Below are 18,214 nucleotides of genomic sequence, written 5' to 3' on the forward strand. Positions count from 1 at the left end.
TAAAACAAACACATCGGAAGCGGTTTTACTCTTCGAGTTTTTCCCTTTGAAAATATTAGGAAAATACTTTCTGAAATTACTGAAACAGGCAATTTTTTTCCTCAAAACTGTCAAATATTATATGGGCCTTCGTCATCTAAAAAATCGCTAATTTTTTTTTATTCCTTGTGTTGTCCTCTGAAATTGAAAAACGCATTCAACCCCGTATCAAAAGAAAATGGGCATATATCTTCAACATTTAATTATGAAAGTTAGTACTGTAAATTGACAAACGATTTAACCTTAATTAATAGATAATGTTGAAGGTAGGTAGGGATGGCCGTGGACGGGGGCGGGGGACAAGGTCTCCACCCCCGCCCCATTTCAAAATCTGAACCTTCATCCCTGCACAGGGATGGATTTTAACCTCCACCCCCGCCTCCATCTCCGTTTCATGTCCTCCATCCCCGGTCCAAACGGGGGCGAGGCAGGGCGGGGCCCCATTTCCCCTTAGTCTATAGTCATCCCTTAAAGGATTGGGGATGGGGCAGGGAGGGGGACGGGGCGGTGCGAGGAAAAGTGTAAATTCATCCCCGCCTCCATCTTCGCACGGGGATAGATTTTAACCTTCATCCTCGCCTTCATCCCTGTTTCATGCCCTTCATCCCCGATCCAAACGGGGCGAGGTGGGGCAGAGCCCCATTGTCCCCCGATCCACAGCCATCCCTAAAGGTAGGCATTTGATTGGCAGTTTTCAAGAAGGCAAAGGCTTGTACCAGGATATTCGGAGATGTGAGACTCATTTTTGAAATTAAGAGAAAAACTTGTCTACTAAATGAAAATTTTCAGAAACTTACAAACCAAATGCAAAACTAATTAAATTAATTAGTAAAAGTAAAGGGAAATGCAATGGTAGATAGATTGCATCAATGTAATGGACCAAAAAGATATCATTTTCCATAAGGTGATTATTGGGGGTCATTCCAATAGTCACAATGCTCAAATGCAAAGAGACGTGTCGCTTGCGGGATGATGAGATTTCACCCAAGAGTGTGACTCAAACTTGAACTCTTTACACAACTATATATGCAGTGAAAAGGGTATAGTATATATATATATATATGTATATATATATATATATATATATATATATATATATATATATATATATATATATATATATATATATATATATATATATATATATATATATATAAAGTCATACCAAAGTAACGATTACAGTTACTAAAGGCATTCAATTACAATTACTAAAGGCATTCAAATTGTGAAAGGGTTGAGAGTATGAAACCCCTCGCAATTTTGAGCGTAACAGCGACATCTTTACCTCAGTTGCAATTCTGCATTCGTGCATATAGGTCCTTACATTGGTATCAGAGTCAGGTTCGACAGGTCCCTTACAGTGTTGAAAGCAGCCTGTGCATGCAGGCGTGTTGACACAAGAATCGAATGTTGGTGATAGCAACGACTCATTGCCAAAAAAAAAGCACATAAAGAAAAATAAAAAATAAAAAACAAGATGTCAGTTTTATTTTCTGATTTAGACAAATCGGTGAACCAAGCGTTCCCGTTTTGCGTAAACTCAAAAAAAAACATGAAGAGGGTTTGGCCCTCTTCGGGTTTTTTGTTTTTTCCAGATAGAGAAAGTGAAAAAAAAATACCACCGGTGGTGATCACCCGGTTTCTCAATGGTCGCAGTGCCGAAAAAAGAAAAAAAAGGGATAAGAGGAAAAGGGTTTGGCTCCCTCTTTCCTCTCTCTCTGCTGAGGGGCTTGATCCGTCAGAAAACACCTGCAAAGGTATCGGCTAAAGCCGTTGAAACGGGAAAAAGAGAAAAACGAAAAAAAAAAAACAATAGAGGCACAGAACCCTGTCAGATTTGTAGCTAGAGGTGCTATCGGGTCGTTGTTACCAAGCACAGGTTGGCCGGATTTTTTTTTCAGCCCTCAAAATCCTCACCGGTGGAAGCCTCATTATCTAAGGTCGTGTGGCAACCACCGATCACCTTGTCTGAAAACCTTTCTAAGAATTTTTTTGGAAACCTCTCACAAGTTCAAGCCTAAAGGCACATTCTTCAAGAACTTTAAAAAGAATAAGTTCAATCAGAAGTGTCCAGTGCAAACAAAAAACTCCAAGACTACAACCAGAGGAGCATGTTTTTCTTGCAAAAAAGTTGGGCATTTCAAGAATAATTGCCCAAATAAAACCAAAAAAGAGAATCTAGAAAAGCAAGTAAATAAAAAATGAGAATTAGTATTCACTGTATCTGAATCATTGATCATAGTTAGTGATCTCCCAAGGTAGTGATTGATTCAGGGGTGGCGCGACATGTGTCTAAGACAAATGAAAGACTTGTGAAGATGAAGGAGTTGAAGCCTGAAGATTATAAGGTGTATATGGGAAATAACACCTATAGTAATGTAATCAAAATATGAACCTATAGGCTTCAGGTAGAAGGGACCAGCTTCATACTAATAAATGTACTTTATGTACTTTTCATGAGAATGAATCTTTTAGCAGTGAGAGATTTTGCTAAAATGGGCTTCAAAATCCGCTTTTGAGGTGACAAGGTCACTATTGAAAAAGATGAAAAAGTGAAGCTCAGGGGTCACTATGATGCTAACTATGGTCTCTTTTGTCTAAATGTAACTCCTTCTATAAATAATGCAATAAATATTTTTGGTTATATTGATTATGCATTTAATGTTGATGCATATTTATGACATTTTAGATTAGGGCATGTAAATGTCAATAAAATGAAAAGAATAATTGGCATGCGATTATTACCATGTATATCAAGTAAAATGACTACAAAACCTTTTCATAAAGAAAATAGGTCGTGTGACTTATTAGTTTTGGTACACACAGATATTTGTGGACCCTTAACATTAGAAATACATGAAAATAAATTATATTTCATCATATTTATAGATGACTACTCAAGATATGGATACATATACCTAATCTTTAAGAAATCTTAAGCTCTAGAAAAGCTTAAGGCATATAAAAATGAAGTTAAAGGATTACTAGAAGAAAAAATCTAAGTTATTAAATTTGATAGAGGAGATGAATATAATTTTGATAAATTTAAAACCCTCTGCATTGGTAATAATATAACTCCTCGTACAACTATGCTTTATACACCACAATAGAATGGTGTAGCAAAATGAATGAATATAACCTTAATGGATATAACAAGGTCCATGTTAGCACATGCAATTTTTTCCAAAAAAAATCTTGGGAGAAGCAATTTGCACTGCCATATATATCCTAAATATGGTTCTTTCTAAGGCTGTAGAGCTTATACCCCATAAATTATGAATTGGTAGGAAGCTAAACTTGAGTCATTTACGAAAGTGGTGGTCACCTACTCATGTGTTGATTCCTCGTCAAATGATAGCGAAATTATCAAATGCATTTTCATAGGATACCCAAAAGGATAAAAGGAATATCGACTATATAATCTTGAAAAAAAAAATTATAGAGTGTAGAGGTAGAATTCCTAAAAACTCAAGAAAGCAATTTTAATCTTGAAAATGATGGTGTCGTTCTTGATATCATAAATGATCATGGGGTACCAAATCAAGAGTTAGAGCATAACGATCCAGTTGTAAATAATGAGTAAAATTCACAACCAATAATTGGATAGAAAAGAATAAGAACTCCTTTATCTTATTTGAATGATTATTATACATTCATGAGTGAGGAATTATGTTATTCTATAAATTTGGATGAAACTCTTGACAACTTGACTTTTAAAGATGCAATTGCTTTTAATGAGTTTGAACTATATAAGGAAGCAATGAAAGATGAGTTAGACTCAATAAAAAAGAATGGAGTTTGCAAACTAGCCACTTTGCCTAGTGAATATAGAGCAATTAATAGTAAGTGGGTTCTCAAGAAAAAACTCAAAATAGATGGATCTATTGATAGATTTAAGGCAAGATTAGTAGCAAAAGTTTATTCTCAACAAGAATGGATTGATTATGAAAAAACTTACTCTCTTGTAACCGAACTGACATCTATTTGTATCATCTTGGCATTGGTAGCTTATTTTGATCTTGATCTATATCAAATGGATGTGAAAACAATCTTCCTAAATGGTAAACTAAATAAAATTATTTTTATACAACAACCAGAAGGTTTCAAAATTAAGGGTCAAGAGGGTAAAGTATACAAGTCAAATAAATCCTTATATGGACTTAAGTAGTCACCAAGATAATGATATTTGACTTTTCATAATGTTATAACCAAATTGGGTTATGAGGTAAATAGTTTGGACTACTGTGTATACGCCAAGAATAGTGGGAGTAAGTTTACTGTGTTATCACTCTATGTTGATGATATATTAATCGCAGAAAATGATATAGACATAAAAAATATGACTAAATCATGGTTAAGTTCTCGATTTGAAATGAAAGACATGGTGAAGCTTCATATATCCTTGGAATTAAGATAAAAAGAGATAAAAAATCAAGATTGCTATGTATAAGTCAAGAAAAATATATTGACCACATTCTAAAGAAATTTAGAATAGAAAGTATCAAGGCAAATGGTACTCCTGTAGTAAAAGGCCAAAGGCTAAGTAAGAATGATTGTCCAAAAGATGGATAAAAAAAGTTGAATATTTCCTATACTCAAGCAATTGGAAGCCTGATGTATGCAATATTTTATACTAAACCTGATTTAAGTTTTATTGTAAGTCTAGTGAGTAGATATCAAAGTAATCATGGGCTCTCTCACTGGAAAGCAGTGAAGAGATTTTTTTGATATTTAAAGAAAACTAAAGAACTCAAGTTATGCTATCAGTCGGATAGTTTAAAGCATGTAGGCTACTCAGATGCTGACTTTGTTGGTGATAGAGATGAAGCAAAGTCCACCTGTGGTTATGTATTTATGTTAGGAGGTGGGAAAATTGCATGGTCATGCAAGAAACAAGGGTGTGTAGCATAATATATCCAGGAAGCTGAGTATATTACATATAACATGGTAACCACTTTTGGTGTGTAGATAAATTATTTTCTAAATGAATTAAAATTAGATATTCCAAAAGATCCAGTTCAACTTTATTGTGACAATAAAGCTACTATAAGACTAATACAAACAAGAGTTGATAGCTCTAAAAGTAAGCATATTGAAGTTAAATATCAATATTCATGATATGCTTATGAAAAATGAAATAGCAGTGAACTATATTTCTTCAAGTGACATGGTAGCAGATCCACTAACCAAGGCAGTCACTGAGGATGTTTTCACTAGACATGTGAGTCAGATGAGACTCATTTATGTCTAAGTGGTGTGTAAGTAAAAATCACTCAAAAAGTGTGTATGCAAGGTTTTGGTTGAGAAGAAGCATATAAACATAGGAAATCCCTTGTGACCAAGTGGGAGATGTAAGGCCATGTGACCATAAGGTGACTCTTGGAGGTCATTCCAACTGTCACGATTCTCAAATGCAAAGAGACATGTCTCTTAGGGGATGAAGGGATTTCTCCTAGGGGTATGTCCCAAACTTGAACCCTTACACAACTATAAATGCAGTGAAAAGGGTATGGTATATATATGAAGTCATACCAGAGTAACAATTACAGTTACTAAAGGCATTCAAACTTTGAAAGGGTTGAGAAAGTGAAACCCCTAGCGATTTCGAGCATAACAACGACATCTTCACTCCCGCTACAATTCTGCATCCGTGCATACAGGTTCCTACAGTTTCATCCTATGTCATCCTAACTGCCCAGCTAAAGCATCTGATCGGCTAGGATAAGTCCACATAAAACTGAAAATATGGACTGATTTTAGTTGTTGATTGGACAATTAGGATTGAATATAGGATGGAACCCCTTATGGGATCGATTGCAGACAGGAACTTTCACTAGACTTTTTTTTTCTTTGTATTTCTCATAAAATTATTAGTACTAATGACTTTCCAAGCATTAGGTTTCTCACTCAATATGTCAACTAGCTCACAAGGACTCCATACACTTGGCTTGGTGATTTGGCTTAAAGAGTTTGAGTTGAGTAACATTGCAAGTTTGATATTCAAGGTGCATGTTTCTTATAACAAAGTTAAAGCTAATAGAAAACTATTGGATTAACAAAATAATTGCAGAGATTAAAAAAGTAAACATGCAAAAACTATGGGCAGGGAGAGACTACTTGTAAAGTTTTACATCATGGACCGTGCGGGAACATGTGAACTAGAGCTGGGTCGTGCAAAAATATTATGTTATTTATGCATGAAATATATATATATATATATATATATATATATATATATATATATATTTTATGTATTACCCTTCAAAATTATATTCTTTTATGTATTACACTTTTTTCAAAATTTTGACAATACAGTTGTGATCTATATGCTTTTTTTTATAGAAATCAGTTCTTGAAGCATTTGATTTTAACGCATAGATAAGCTTTTATAAGGTTTCAAAAATCAATGGCCTACAATTTTATAAAATTTTGAGGCTTCAAATACCATTTTTTCATCCAAATGCATGATCCAAGTATCGATTTTTAGTCAAGCAATCATGCTGAACACATCTGTATGGTTAGAATTTTGAAAAAATACCAAAAAACCAATAAAATGGTTCATTTAGCACCATGTCATATTTAGCACTGATGTATATATAGTGAAATGGGTCTGTGCTAAATCTAGTTGGTGCTAAATCAGAGTTAAAGTTCATCATGTGTGTTGATGGATGGTCAGTGCGTAAAAAATAAAAATTGCGTCGAAAATCATTTACTGGCACACTAAAAGCGCTAGTGAAGGTCCACTAAAGGTCAAGGACATTTAATGGCCCTTTTATTATGCCACTAAAGACCTTTTTAAAAAAATGTGCTCGGTTTTTTGTAGCACACTAAAAGCATGAGTAAAGGTCCCAGACCTTTAGCGGAACCTCTACTGGAGCTTTGAGTATGCCACTAAAAGTCTTTTTGCCCAAAAATCATGTTTTTTACACGGTTTTTTGCAGTTTTTTCATGGTGACCTTCAATCAACGCACTTTAGCTTTGATTTAGCATCAATGCAATTTAGCATAGACCCATTACTCTCCGGCCGTCCAGACAGCATGAGATCCTTCTTGGATGGTAGCGGTAACCCAACAAGGGTCCCGTATAGATTACTTTTATGCTGTGTAAATTAAAAAATATACGGATATCCATAGAGGTTTTTGTCGCTCCAATTTTTTGGCGGATATACGGTATTCTTTTGTATAGAATTTCAAGTTCAATAAACTGCTAGGGGTCTGCATAACCCCTGCACATGATCATAGTGAAATTGACACCATATATATATATATATATATATATATATATATATATATATATATATAGAGAGAGAGAGAGAGAGAGAGAGAGAGAGAGAGAGAGAGAGACTAGTGCAGCTAGTAGCTGGTTTTTTCTTTATACGCGATGATAATTTATCATCTCCAGATTTGTATCAAATTAATCACTTGATGTGATTGGTCGTTGGTATTTATTAAAATTAATCTTTTTGTAACGATCCAACAGCATCACGGCCATCATAAACTCTTCAATCAAGGGAGTTGAGATCAAAGGACCGGCCAAGAACGATGGCTATTGCACGAGGCCTACAGTTATAGAGTGCAAGCCTCCACATGAAATGCTGTCATGTGATTGGCTGTGTCAAACAGTCATGGCAATTTGCGGCTCATTGGATCCTTGGTGTCAAGCAAGGTGATGCATCTCAAAGTCAACTGCCTAAAGGAGGGATGCACAACTAGCCGAGCTAGCTCAAGCTTGGCTCAGGCTCGACATGTTTAAGCTCAGCTCGAGCTCGTTCGAAAAATAAATGAGCCAAAACTTACACAAAGGTTTAGGCTTTGTACACGTAAACAAGTTAAGCTTGAACATGTAGTCCAACTCGGTTAGGCTCGACAAAACCCGATTAGGCTCGGTTCACATAGTTATCTAAAGAAATTAGAGTTTATATATGTATATTATTTTTCTATACTTGGACACAAAAAGAGGTTGCATCATAGTACATGTGTTTGTTGTCTCTTTGGAAAGCAACCTGGGTTCAAATCTCACCACATACATTTTTTTTTAAATAAACTTTTGAGCCGAGCTTTGCTCGAGCTCAACTCGAGTTGAGCCAGGACGTAGGCTGTTCAAGCTCAGCTTGAGCTCGAGCCGAGCTTGAACAGCCACATCTTCCTCTCGAGCCAAGCCAAGCCAGCCCAAGCTTGGCTGGAACCCAGTTCGTGTACATCCCTAGCCTAAAGTATTGACGCCATGGAGCAAAACTCGATTCCTTGATCTGCATTCTCAAAGACAAGTCATACGCCAGAGAAAGAGAGGATTCTTTGAAAGAAAAAAGTATATTGTTATGGAGGTGAGGACATCCATCACAATAAGGAATAGAACTGCATGTCGTTCTTGCCTTCCAATGATAGCCATCTTGAATGACCAACCAACCCTCTTGGAATTTTTAACTCAATAATTCCAAGTTAGATTCTCATGCTCACTTAGACCGCCACCTGACCTCATGCAAATGTGGTTGCACATGTTTGATGAAAATCAAGTATCATTACTAGACAAATTGATTTGGAGGAAGTTAAGAGAATTGATGAGTCCATGCCTTTGGGTATGGCACTGGGAGTTGAAGGTTTCCCGATTGAGGCATACAAAAGCATTTGCAATGCTTGCAAGGATGATCTTAGTGTATTGCTTCAAGAGTTTCACTCTAAGGCTGCCCTACCTACTACACTTTGGGTATCTCAAAGGCGCTTGTCTCATGCCTCTAACTTGTATTGGATAAACTCATTTCAAAAAATCAATGTCTTCATCTCAGGAAGGAAACTGCATTAAGGCTTTGCTCTTGGACATGAAGTCGTGCACTCCATTCACTCATCTTGAACCAAGTCGCTTTTGCTAAAGCTTGATCTCTCTAAGGTATTCAATACGGTTAGATGAAACTCTCTTCGCATGCATGGAAAAAAATGAACTTTGGAGAAAGATGGTGCAGTTGGGTGAAGGATCTTCTGCCAGGGCAGGTTATATGTGCACCCCGTGAACACGCACTGTAACTACAGTGTGTGTTTGGGTCCCGACTGAGCACCACGTGGCACTCAGTCGGGTCTATGGAGGCGCCGTACACCGCCGTATGCCAGCCTGCGGGCTGTATGGTGGTGTACGGCAACCCATACACCCGACTGAGCACCACGCAGTGCTCAGTTGGGACCCAAACTATACAGTGCGTGTTTGGGGGAGAACACGCAACACCCTCTCAGCTTTTGCACATTTTTATATCAGCAACCTGCATCGATGGCACCCAAGGTACATTTTTTAACTTGTCTCGTGGCTTCCGCCAAGGTGACCTCTTGTTGCAATCACAACTGATCTAATATAGTCTAAGGCATATAGGCAAAGGAAGCCTAGCCACAAATGAGTTATTTGTTTAAGGAAATCATGGACCTAAATCAATAGGGTGCATTAGATTGCCTTTGATCTCAAAATGATCCTAACAGTGAATCCATGGATCTTTAGCATCAGTGTTGTGAGAGGCGTACGCCTCAGTACCTGAGGCGTACGCCTTAGAGGCGAAGCGCCAAAAAAAAATACTGAAGCGCTAGATGAAGCGTTTGTGGGTTCGAAGCGCACGCTTCACATGAGTGAAGCGTGCGCCTCGCTTCGAGTTCCGCTTCGATTATAAGGCGTACGCCTCATGTACAACCCCCAAAAATTGAAATACGAAAGGGTTTCTCTCTTTCTTTTAATGTTTTAAACCTTCATCCCCTCCCCCCCCCCCCCCCCCCGCCCGCCGCATCCCCTCATTTCCCTTTTCGTGCCTCCCCCAACCCTCTGTAAAAATTGCACAGGGGAGGGAGGGCTTTGTCAGCCTGCACCTGCCTCCTCCTCTCCTCTCCTCGTCTCTCGCTCCCAGCGCCGACTACCTTGCATCCACGCCTCTCAGGGGAGCCGACGCTGCCTCCTTCCTCGTGTGAGTAATACAATCTCTTTGAACTTTTTTATTGGTTAAACCTTTTCTTGATTCCAGTCAGAAATTTTTAATGAATCTTTACTTCAGCGCTCTTCAGTTGTTTGTTTTGCACAGTTTGAACCAAAACCCTCATTTGTGTCTATTGACATTGGAATTCCCGTAGGTAGATTTGGTGTCTCCTTAACATGCTTCTCAACCACCCCCAAGGCATGGGGATTACCTGCATGACCTCCAGGTGGAATACTTACTCGCCTCACCTTATTGGGTGGTGATAATACAAGATGACCTGGGGAATTTCTCTCTGCAGATATTGAAGGATTACGAGTCTCAACCTTACTAGCAGGTCTGGGAAGCAGTGCTGGTTTTGTAGGCAAAGGAATAGAGGAAAAGTACCTATTGGCCAATAGAACAACACATATTTTAGAAATCTTTATTAATAAAAATGTCACATATATGACAAAAATTAGACCAATATGCACCTATGCTTCAGTGCCTGCTGTGCAAAAATTCTAGCTTTTGGATCATAAGTGAACATCTTAGAAAGCAGATCCAGTGCATCTTCACTTGCCATTGGGAATAATACACGTAATGGTTGAGCAGGAACATGTTGATATTCAACATAGTCAGGAAGGAAAGTCATGTCCTGCCACTGAGAAAGACTTGGAGTGCCAAATACTGCAAATATCTTACCAAGCTGATTCATGTCAGTTTGACCCTGTACAAGATTTATCATAGCTTAGAAAAACATATAGTATATAAGTAGAAAAGTTTCCTTTTCAAAGACATAAATATTAAATGCTTCATGCTTCTGTTCACATCCACTCCTGTCATGCTTTTCATTCACTTAAGAGCTTTTGTGTGCTCCTGATTTTCTTTACTCTCCTTTGTGTGTCTTCTAGTAATTTTAGCATATTGACTAAGTATATTTTGGCAGATAAAGGTCACAGTCATGGGTTAGTATGCACTCTGATTTTAGATTTTTAGAATTCAGCTATACGACATAAGATGAATGAGTTATTATGGGCAAAAATGGGATTGTTATATACATGATGGACATATGGGCTCAGCACCCATCTTAGTGAAAGTCTATCTCCCAATTTTCTCTGTCATGTTGAATCCCATTGTCAGAGGAACTTTCTGAGCATAAGGTCTCGATATTCCTCAAATGAAAGGCTCACTCAGGACCTCATATGCAAGATGCCTTCAGTTGTATATGTAGATGTCCAATCTGAAGCCTTCACCTTTAAGTTGTTCCTGCTGGGGTGTTCCAAATCTTAAGCCTACACAATATTGTATAACTTGAGGCTGTAGTAGCCTTTTGCATATTTCAAATGAGAGGTCTTACCTATTTTGGTGGCCATAAGTCTTTAACTTCTTATTATGTTACCTTCGTTCTGTAGTGGTTTGTTTTTGCTGGTTCTTTGCCTACATTGAATAAGTTTCTGTTTTTTGTCTTTCCATGTCTAATGCTAGTTGTAATTCCTACCAAGACACATTCTATAGAAGTCTTTTAAGCACAAATCATGCATATCCTTCTATGAAAGACTCTAGAAACTATGATGATTATGAAAATACCACCTAAGTTCAGTGGTAAATGTGTAGACACAGGTGGGTAGGTTGGAGCCAAAACAGACAACAACCAGATGCATCAACCGAGCAAATCTTGGGTGTACTTGGTGCCACTGATGGTATTTGATTTACCGAATTCTTTAATTCAAAAGTCTTTGGCTAGTAATCTGCTTAGTAGGAGAAACACACAAATATAGCTGCATGACATGAAGATAGAAGATTCAGATAATCTACATTTGGCCATATTTAGTCTTCTATATGGTCTGTCTTACATTTTGTTTGGTCGATAAAACCATAATTTGGAGTGCCTCAACCATAGTTGCTTCTCTAGTTGACTATGCTATCCTGATTGTCACGAGTGTCACAAGACCGAAATTCTACCCTCAGGATATTGGTGCGCTGGCCTGCACCTATCATAGTCTTATGTTGCTCCCTGCTATGCAGAACATGGACTTTTGTTGCTTTACTTGATTATTAAGTTGACTTAAAAACTTTTGTTGCTTTACTTGATTATTAAGTTGACTTAAATATATGTTTTCTTGATTATGGATTGTACTGTTGTAAAAAAATCTAAATTTGTGCAGGTGGTTGTTTATCTTAAAAAAAATGAAAAGGACAGATCCAACTTCGAAGCATTGTTTTGAAGAAGATTTGAATGATAAGGAAAAAAGAGGAAATTTGGTATGTATGTATTGTAAGGTAGTTTATAAAGGTGGTGTAGCAAGAATAAAAGAGCATCTAGCTGGAAGTCACAAGGGTGCTAAACCATGTGATCATGCACCAAATGAGGTGACACAATTTTTTGCAAAATACTTGCAAAAGAAGAAAGAAGAAAAACAACAAGAAAAAAATATATTACAAAGTGGTATGAATGAAAGCTTTACTCAAGGACCGATGAGTGGTGAACTTTCTTCTCCAATTAAGAGGTGGCTGGTAATGGTGGTGGTGGTGGTGATGGTGGCAGCTGAAAAGGAAAAGAAAAGATGAGAGTGGTGGGCAGGCGTTAAGAGAGAGGGAGTAGGGGAAAAGGTAATTCTATACAAAAATATTATAAAGGTAATTTAATGTCATAGTGCAATGAAACATCAAAGCCTATAACTTGAATTACAAATTCATTCCTAACCTGTGGTGCCACTTAATGCTACAAAATGGCAGGATCGTATCTTGATATAGTTGTTTGCAATATGGCCTCAAAAGGTCCTAGATCTAAGCTTGATCATGAGACCAAAGCAAGGCGCCAAAAGGTTAGTAGTCAACTTTTGTTTCCAAACTTGTACTTTAGCCACTGTTCTTTACTTAAAATTTCTGTTCTGCTGCTAATAATAGTATTTTTCTTTTTAATTTAATTGACTATTAGTTTTACCTACTATGTCCTATCTGAGATAGCTGTACTAAATACCACCACTTATGTGCTGAGAACCAACATATATTCTTCTAGATCCTATTTATCTCAAACTGTCTGCAATCTCAGATGTTGTTATGTTGCTAGCATCACATAGGCAAAATTCTATATGATTGGCTGATATGCAGTTTTGATGTACCATGCTATATCATTTTCTAATGATCCATGTTTGACAGTGCTTTCTGCTGCCTATGCATTTTTCTATTTAATTATATGAAATTGATCTAGTGCAATTTTATTATGTAATTCACTTCTGTGAACTAATTGTATGCATAACTCATTTTCACTTCTTATTTCATTATTTTATTAATATTATAGATTTTATTATTCTGATCATGAAGCTTACGCTTCAACGCCTCGAGGCTTACGCCTCGCTTCATAACATGCTCAACGCCTCGCTTCGCCTCATCGCATTTAACAACCTTGTTTAGCATATCTTTCTTTTACAATTTATCTAAGTTCCTTGATTAACATGATTATTTGTTAGAATTATGGATGGTAAATTTGTTGGATGATTTTTTGGTTATGAACATCAATATGTCTCTTTCTAAGCTTTAAAAAAGTAATAATGATACTCTGATTAATGTTTTAAAGTCACCATTAAGTAATATATAGGAGATTTCTGAAATATTTGTGGGTTCAAAAGTCCATATCTTGTAATAATACCAAATAATGGAAGCAATGAGATAAGATCATAAAGTTGCGATGCCATTAAAAACTTGATTGGTCCCCTCCTCCACAAGCCCATAAAACAATGTTCAACAAACAAGTAGTTCTGAAAAGGAAAAAATCTCATTAATCTGGAATTATTACAATCTTTAAATTGAAATTGAAATATCAAAATTCCTAATCTAAGAAAAAAAGAAATCAACATTTTCCATATTTTTTCTGCAAAAAACTGAGTTAGGACAAAGCAAAATGCAAATATAAAAGAAAATGGAAAATACCATGCTAGGAACCAACATGCATATAATCATGCTTATGCTAAATGAGAGATGCATATGGCATGCCTTATGCTAATGAGAAGATGCACATTAGAATGCATGTGTAATGCACTACACTAATGAGAAAATGTATATTTTAGAATGCATATGTAATGCACTAAGCTAATGAGAGAATATTAGAATACATATGTAATGCTAATGCTAATGAAGGTATACATATAAGAATGTATACAAGATGGTGATATAGCAAAATATGCTGAAAGTGAGGAGATACAGTGGGTTTTGGGTTTTTATGTTGTGCATAAGCTAATCATATATGATTTGCTATGCACTGGAAAACACAATTTGAAATGATGAAATGTAGGTAGATGAACTGAATGAATGCTCATGCAAAAGTGATAATGAATTGTAGAAGTGCAGGTGACAGAGGAAGGTGTTGTTATGTCATGAAGGCACAACAACCCACAGGGCTGCTGTGTTATAGGTGCTTGGGATGAGAGGATATAGCAGGTGAAGAAGGTGCAACAAGTATTTGGAATGGGAGATGTAACAAGTGGTGGCTGATGGATAGGTGAAGCAGTGAAGAATAACAAACACTGTTGTGGAGGTAAGTAATGTATTGTGCATATGCAAGTGAGTCGGTGAAGACAGGTGCCGGAAATGACAATGAGAACACTTTAGTGAATGGGATAATGTGCTCATAATGAGCTTAGTGAGTATGCTCACTGTATGTGTGTGTGCGAGGAAGTGGTATGAGAGATGGATGCTATAGACATGCTGGGAATGCATACAAAAACCACAACAGCCAACTAAATAAGTAAATGCTTACACCTTGCTGTAAATCCAATCCCGAGCCCAGAAGTTTTTGCTAAAAAAGAAAAAGAATGTCAGCAGAGTTGGAGAAGGCAGATCTCACTGGGAATACGAGTGTATAGCAGTATTCTTTCCACAAAAATCATCTTATTCTCAACATTGCATAAACACCACATGAGATATATATTTGCAGCATGTTCAAGTTCAATCTATAGGTCATTGCTAAACCTGTAGTGCCTGATTAATTATGCTTTTGGGCAACGAAATCAAGAAAACCAAAGGAAAGGCAAAGATGAGAGAAGACAGAAAATTTTAGCGCAAGCAGAGCCATTCTGCTGCGGCAGAAGCATGAAAAACTGGTTTGGAGAAACCATCTATCAGCAGGAGGTTTGTATGAATCAAAACTCCTAACGGTGGAGGATTTGTACCTGTTGTAAACCAATGTTATTTGTGAGGCAACAAGTGCTAGCGATGCAGAACAATTAGAAGTGGGTATGTATAAAATGGGCTGAAGTAAATGCCTATAGACAATCACGAGCTATTATGATATAAACATGAGAATTTGTAAATCTGTTACATAATGAAGGACCAGGGAATCAATGTCTTCAATTGAAAACTTAGCAAAGAAATTTTCATACAGCTCCAACTTACTGATTAACTGGTTATTCTCGGACTGTTCAAGTAACAAGGGCTTCCTTAACAAATTATTTTCTTTCTTCATCCCTCCACACATCATTCCATATTCTAACAATTCTTCAATGTTAGCAGAATATACTCTATTGAACCTGCTGAAGTCACCAAGACCGACGACTGTAAAGCCTTCAGAAATCTCATGAAACCATCTTTTCTCAAATTGGGAGAGAATATGTAGATAAACCAACATGAACTGTGGTACATCATTGCCACAACAAATGAATCCAGAGGATACAATGCTATTTAACAGAGATGTGATTTACAGATGATACAAATTGAGAGGTTGAGGGAGTGATGATTAATGGAGCATGCTGATGCACAATAATATCGGGGTGTTACTGATGTGCGATGCAGAGTGGGGACAGTGGAAATGAACCTAATTCTAAAGGATATGCAATGGTATACAACAATGATGAACTAAATATAAGATATATCATGCTATGCAGGTGAATTGAATGAGAATTAACAATTGAGATACCATGATTCTACATGCACCAGAATCACAGACGATGGATAACAAACTGTGAATAAGATCAAAGAGTGAAGGCGTGATGCTGAACATAAAATAGAATGCATAAAATTTTGATGCATAAAACAGGAAATGACTAGGTGATACTGGGTGCTTGTTATGCAGGTCGTATGTCACCAAAGCTGAATGGGGGAGAGAAGTGAGGTTGGATGCACACGATATTCACTCAGATCACTGCTGAAATCAATATGTATTGCTGTATCAAATAAGCATTGTTGGATCGAATTAGCACTGCTGGATTGAATCAGTACTATTGGATATTCAAATTGATATCATGCACAAAATGAAAATCAGATAAAAAAATGTCCAAATATCATCATTCAACAGATTTTAGGAAGAAGAGAATCTGATGCTGGTTAAATATATACAATACAATGTACAAAATGAAACAGGAAATCCAATGTAAATAAAAAAATTGAATAAACATGAGAAATCAAAATGCAAATAAGAAATCACATGTAACGAACAATGAAAATGAAAGCAGAAAATCAGATATAAACAGGTATTCAAAACATGTGAAAATCAAAGAGATTCAGAAATAAATTGCAAAAGGGAAGAAGAAAAAAAGAAAAAAAGTGTTGGAATATGAATATTTCGACGATATTACAATGTGTAGGCCGATGCTGCTATATGTAGATCGAGACTACAACAATGCTTGCCTTTAAACAACGAAGAGCAGAGAAAATAAAAAAAAGCAATTCGTGAAAGAAAACAGAAAAGAGGAAAGAAGGAGAATAGGATGAGAAGTTCTTACCGTGATGGAGCTCTGGAGAAAGGAGGCACCTCTTCTGAGGGACGAGTGGATTGATGGGTTTGATCGATCGAGTGATGGTGTTTCCTTTGGGTATTGAAGATGGGTCAAGCTCCTTCAATCGACCAAAAGAGAAAACTAGAGGAAAAGAGGAAGAAGAAGGAGAGGAGAAGGGGGGGATCGAAGCTTGGTGGGGTGAAGACAGATCTTGCGCAGTGGTGGGGATGAGAATGGATAACGATCGACCTCTGCGATGGTCATTTTTATAAGGCTAGACCATTAGAAAGTTTTCAAAATGGGTCCCTCTTTGTTTTGAAGTTTTTCAAGAAGGTGGTTCTTTTTACAAGGTTTTTCAGAAAAGGGGGCTTAGGCCATTTTCTAAAATTCTTTTTCTTTTATATTTTTGAAGGTGAAATTTAAGAAAATATGAGGGAAACACGAGGATTTTTAAAATCTTGGATCCAAACAAAGGTTTTGAAAGGTTTTTTTATAAAATATTTGTTTTGAAATTTAAGGATTTTTTTAAATGAGATTTTTTGGGAAAATGCATGGTTAATTTCAGAAATTGAGATTCAAAATGGATATGCGATTTTGAGTTAATATTCGAGTTTGGATCTCAAAAATTAGGAAATGAAATGAATGGATCTAAATGAATATTGGATGAACATTCTGAGCCATTCAGAAAATTATTTTTGCATTTTTAGAGTTTAAATTGGAAATTGGATAATCGGCCTCAGAACTGGATATTTGATCTGGATTCAGGATTTAATCAAGCACCGAAGATAAAATTAGATTTCGGATCTCCAAATGAATCTGAGAAATGGTTAGAATTTGATCAGAAGTTGACCCAATTATTCAGAAGATGGGGGTCAAGGGCAAAAAGGAAATTTTTGAATTTTTTAAAAAATTTGGGGTGTTCACACACACACTCTTTTCTCATGGAAATTAATGAAGCAAAGTTGCATTCACAACCCACCTTTTTGAGAATGAAGCTTTTTGATATAGTGTCGATTTGTGAGATATTATTTTGTTTGTTAATATCAATTTGTAAGTTATTATTAGTGAATTATCATATATCAATTTGTAAGATATTATGTGTTTTCGAATGTCGATTTGTGAGATATTGTTTTATTTGTGAATATCGATTTGTAATATATTATGCTGATTTGTTGTATATTGATTTAGAAGATATTATGCTGAATTGTCATAAATCGATTTGTAAGATATCAAGCCAAAGAGAAGTAAAAATTCTTATGAACTTCCTTAGAAATTGTCACTTTTAGGTCATTAATTGATGAAATAGGAAAAGGTTCATCAGCGGGTTCAATCTTTGGCTTTTTAATGTCAGTTTGATTACTGTTTTTGTTAGCACACCCTCTCTTCTCTCGAGAAAATTAATGAGGCGAAACCGCATCCACAACACGCCTTTTTTAGAATGAAGCTTCCCGATATAGTGTCGATTTGTTGATATTGTTCTGTTTGTTAATATTGATTTGTAATATTATGTTGAATTGTCATATATCGATTTGTAAGATGTTATGTA

This window comes from Nuphar pumila, chromosome 16 (genome assembly GCF_984573655.1).
Source record: "Nuphar pumila chromosome 16, dmNupPumi1.hap1.1, whole genome shotgun sequence".
Lineage (NCBI taxonomy): Eukaryota > Viridiplantae > Streptophyta > Magnoliopsida > Nymphaeales > Nymphaeaceae > Nuphar > Nuphar pumila.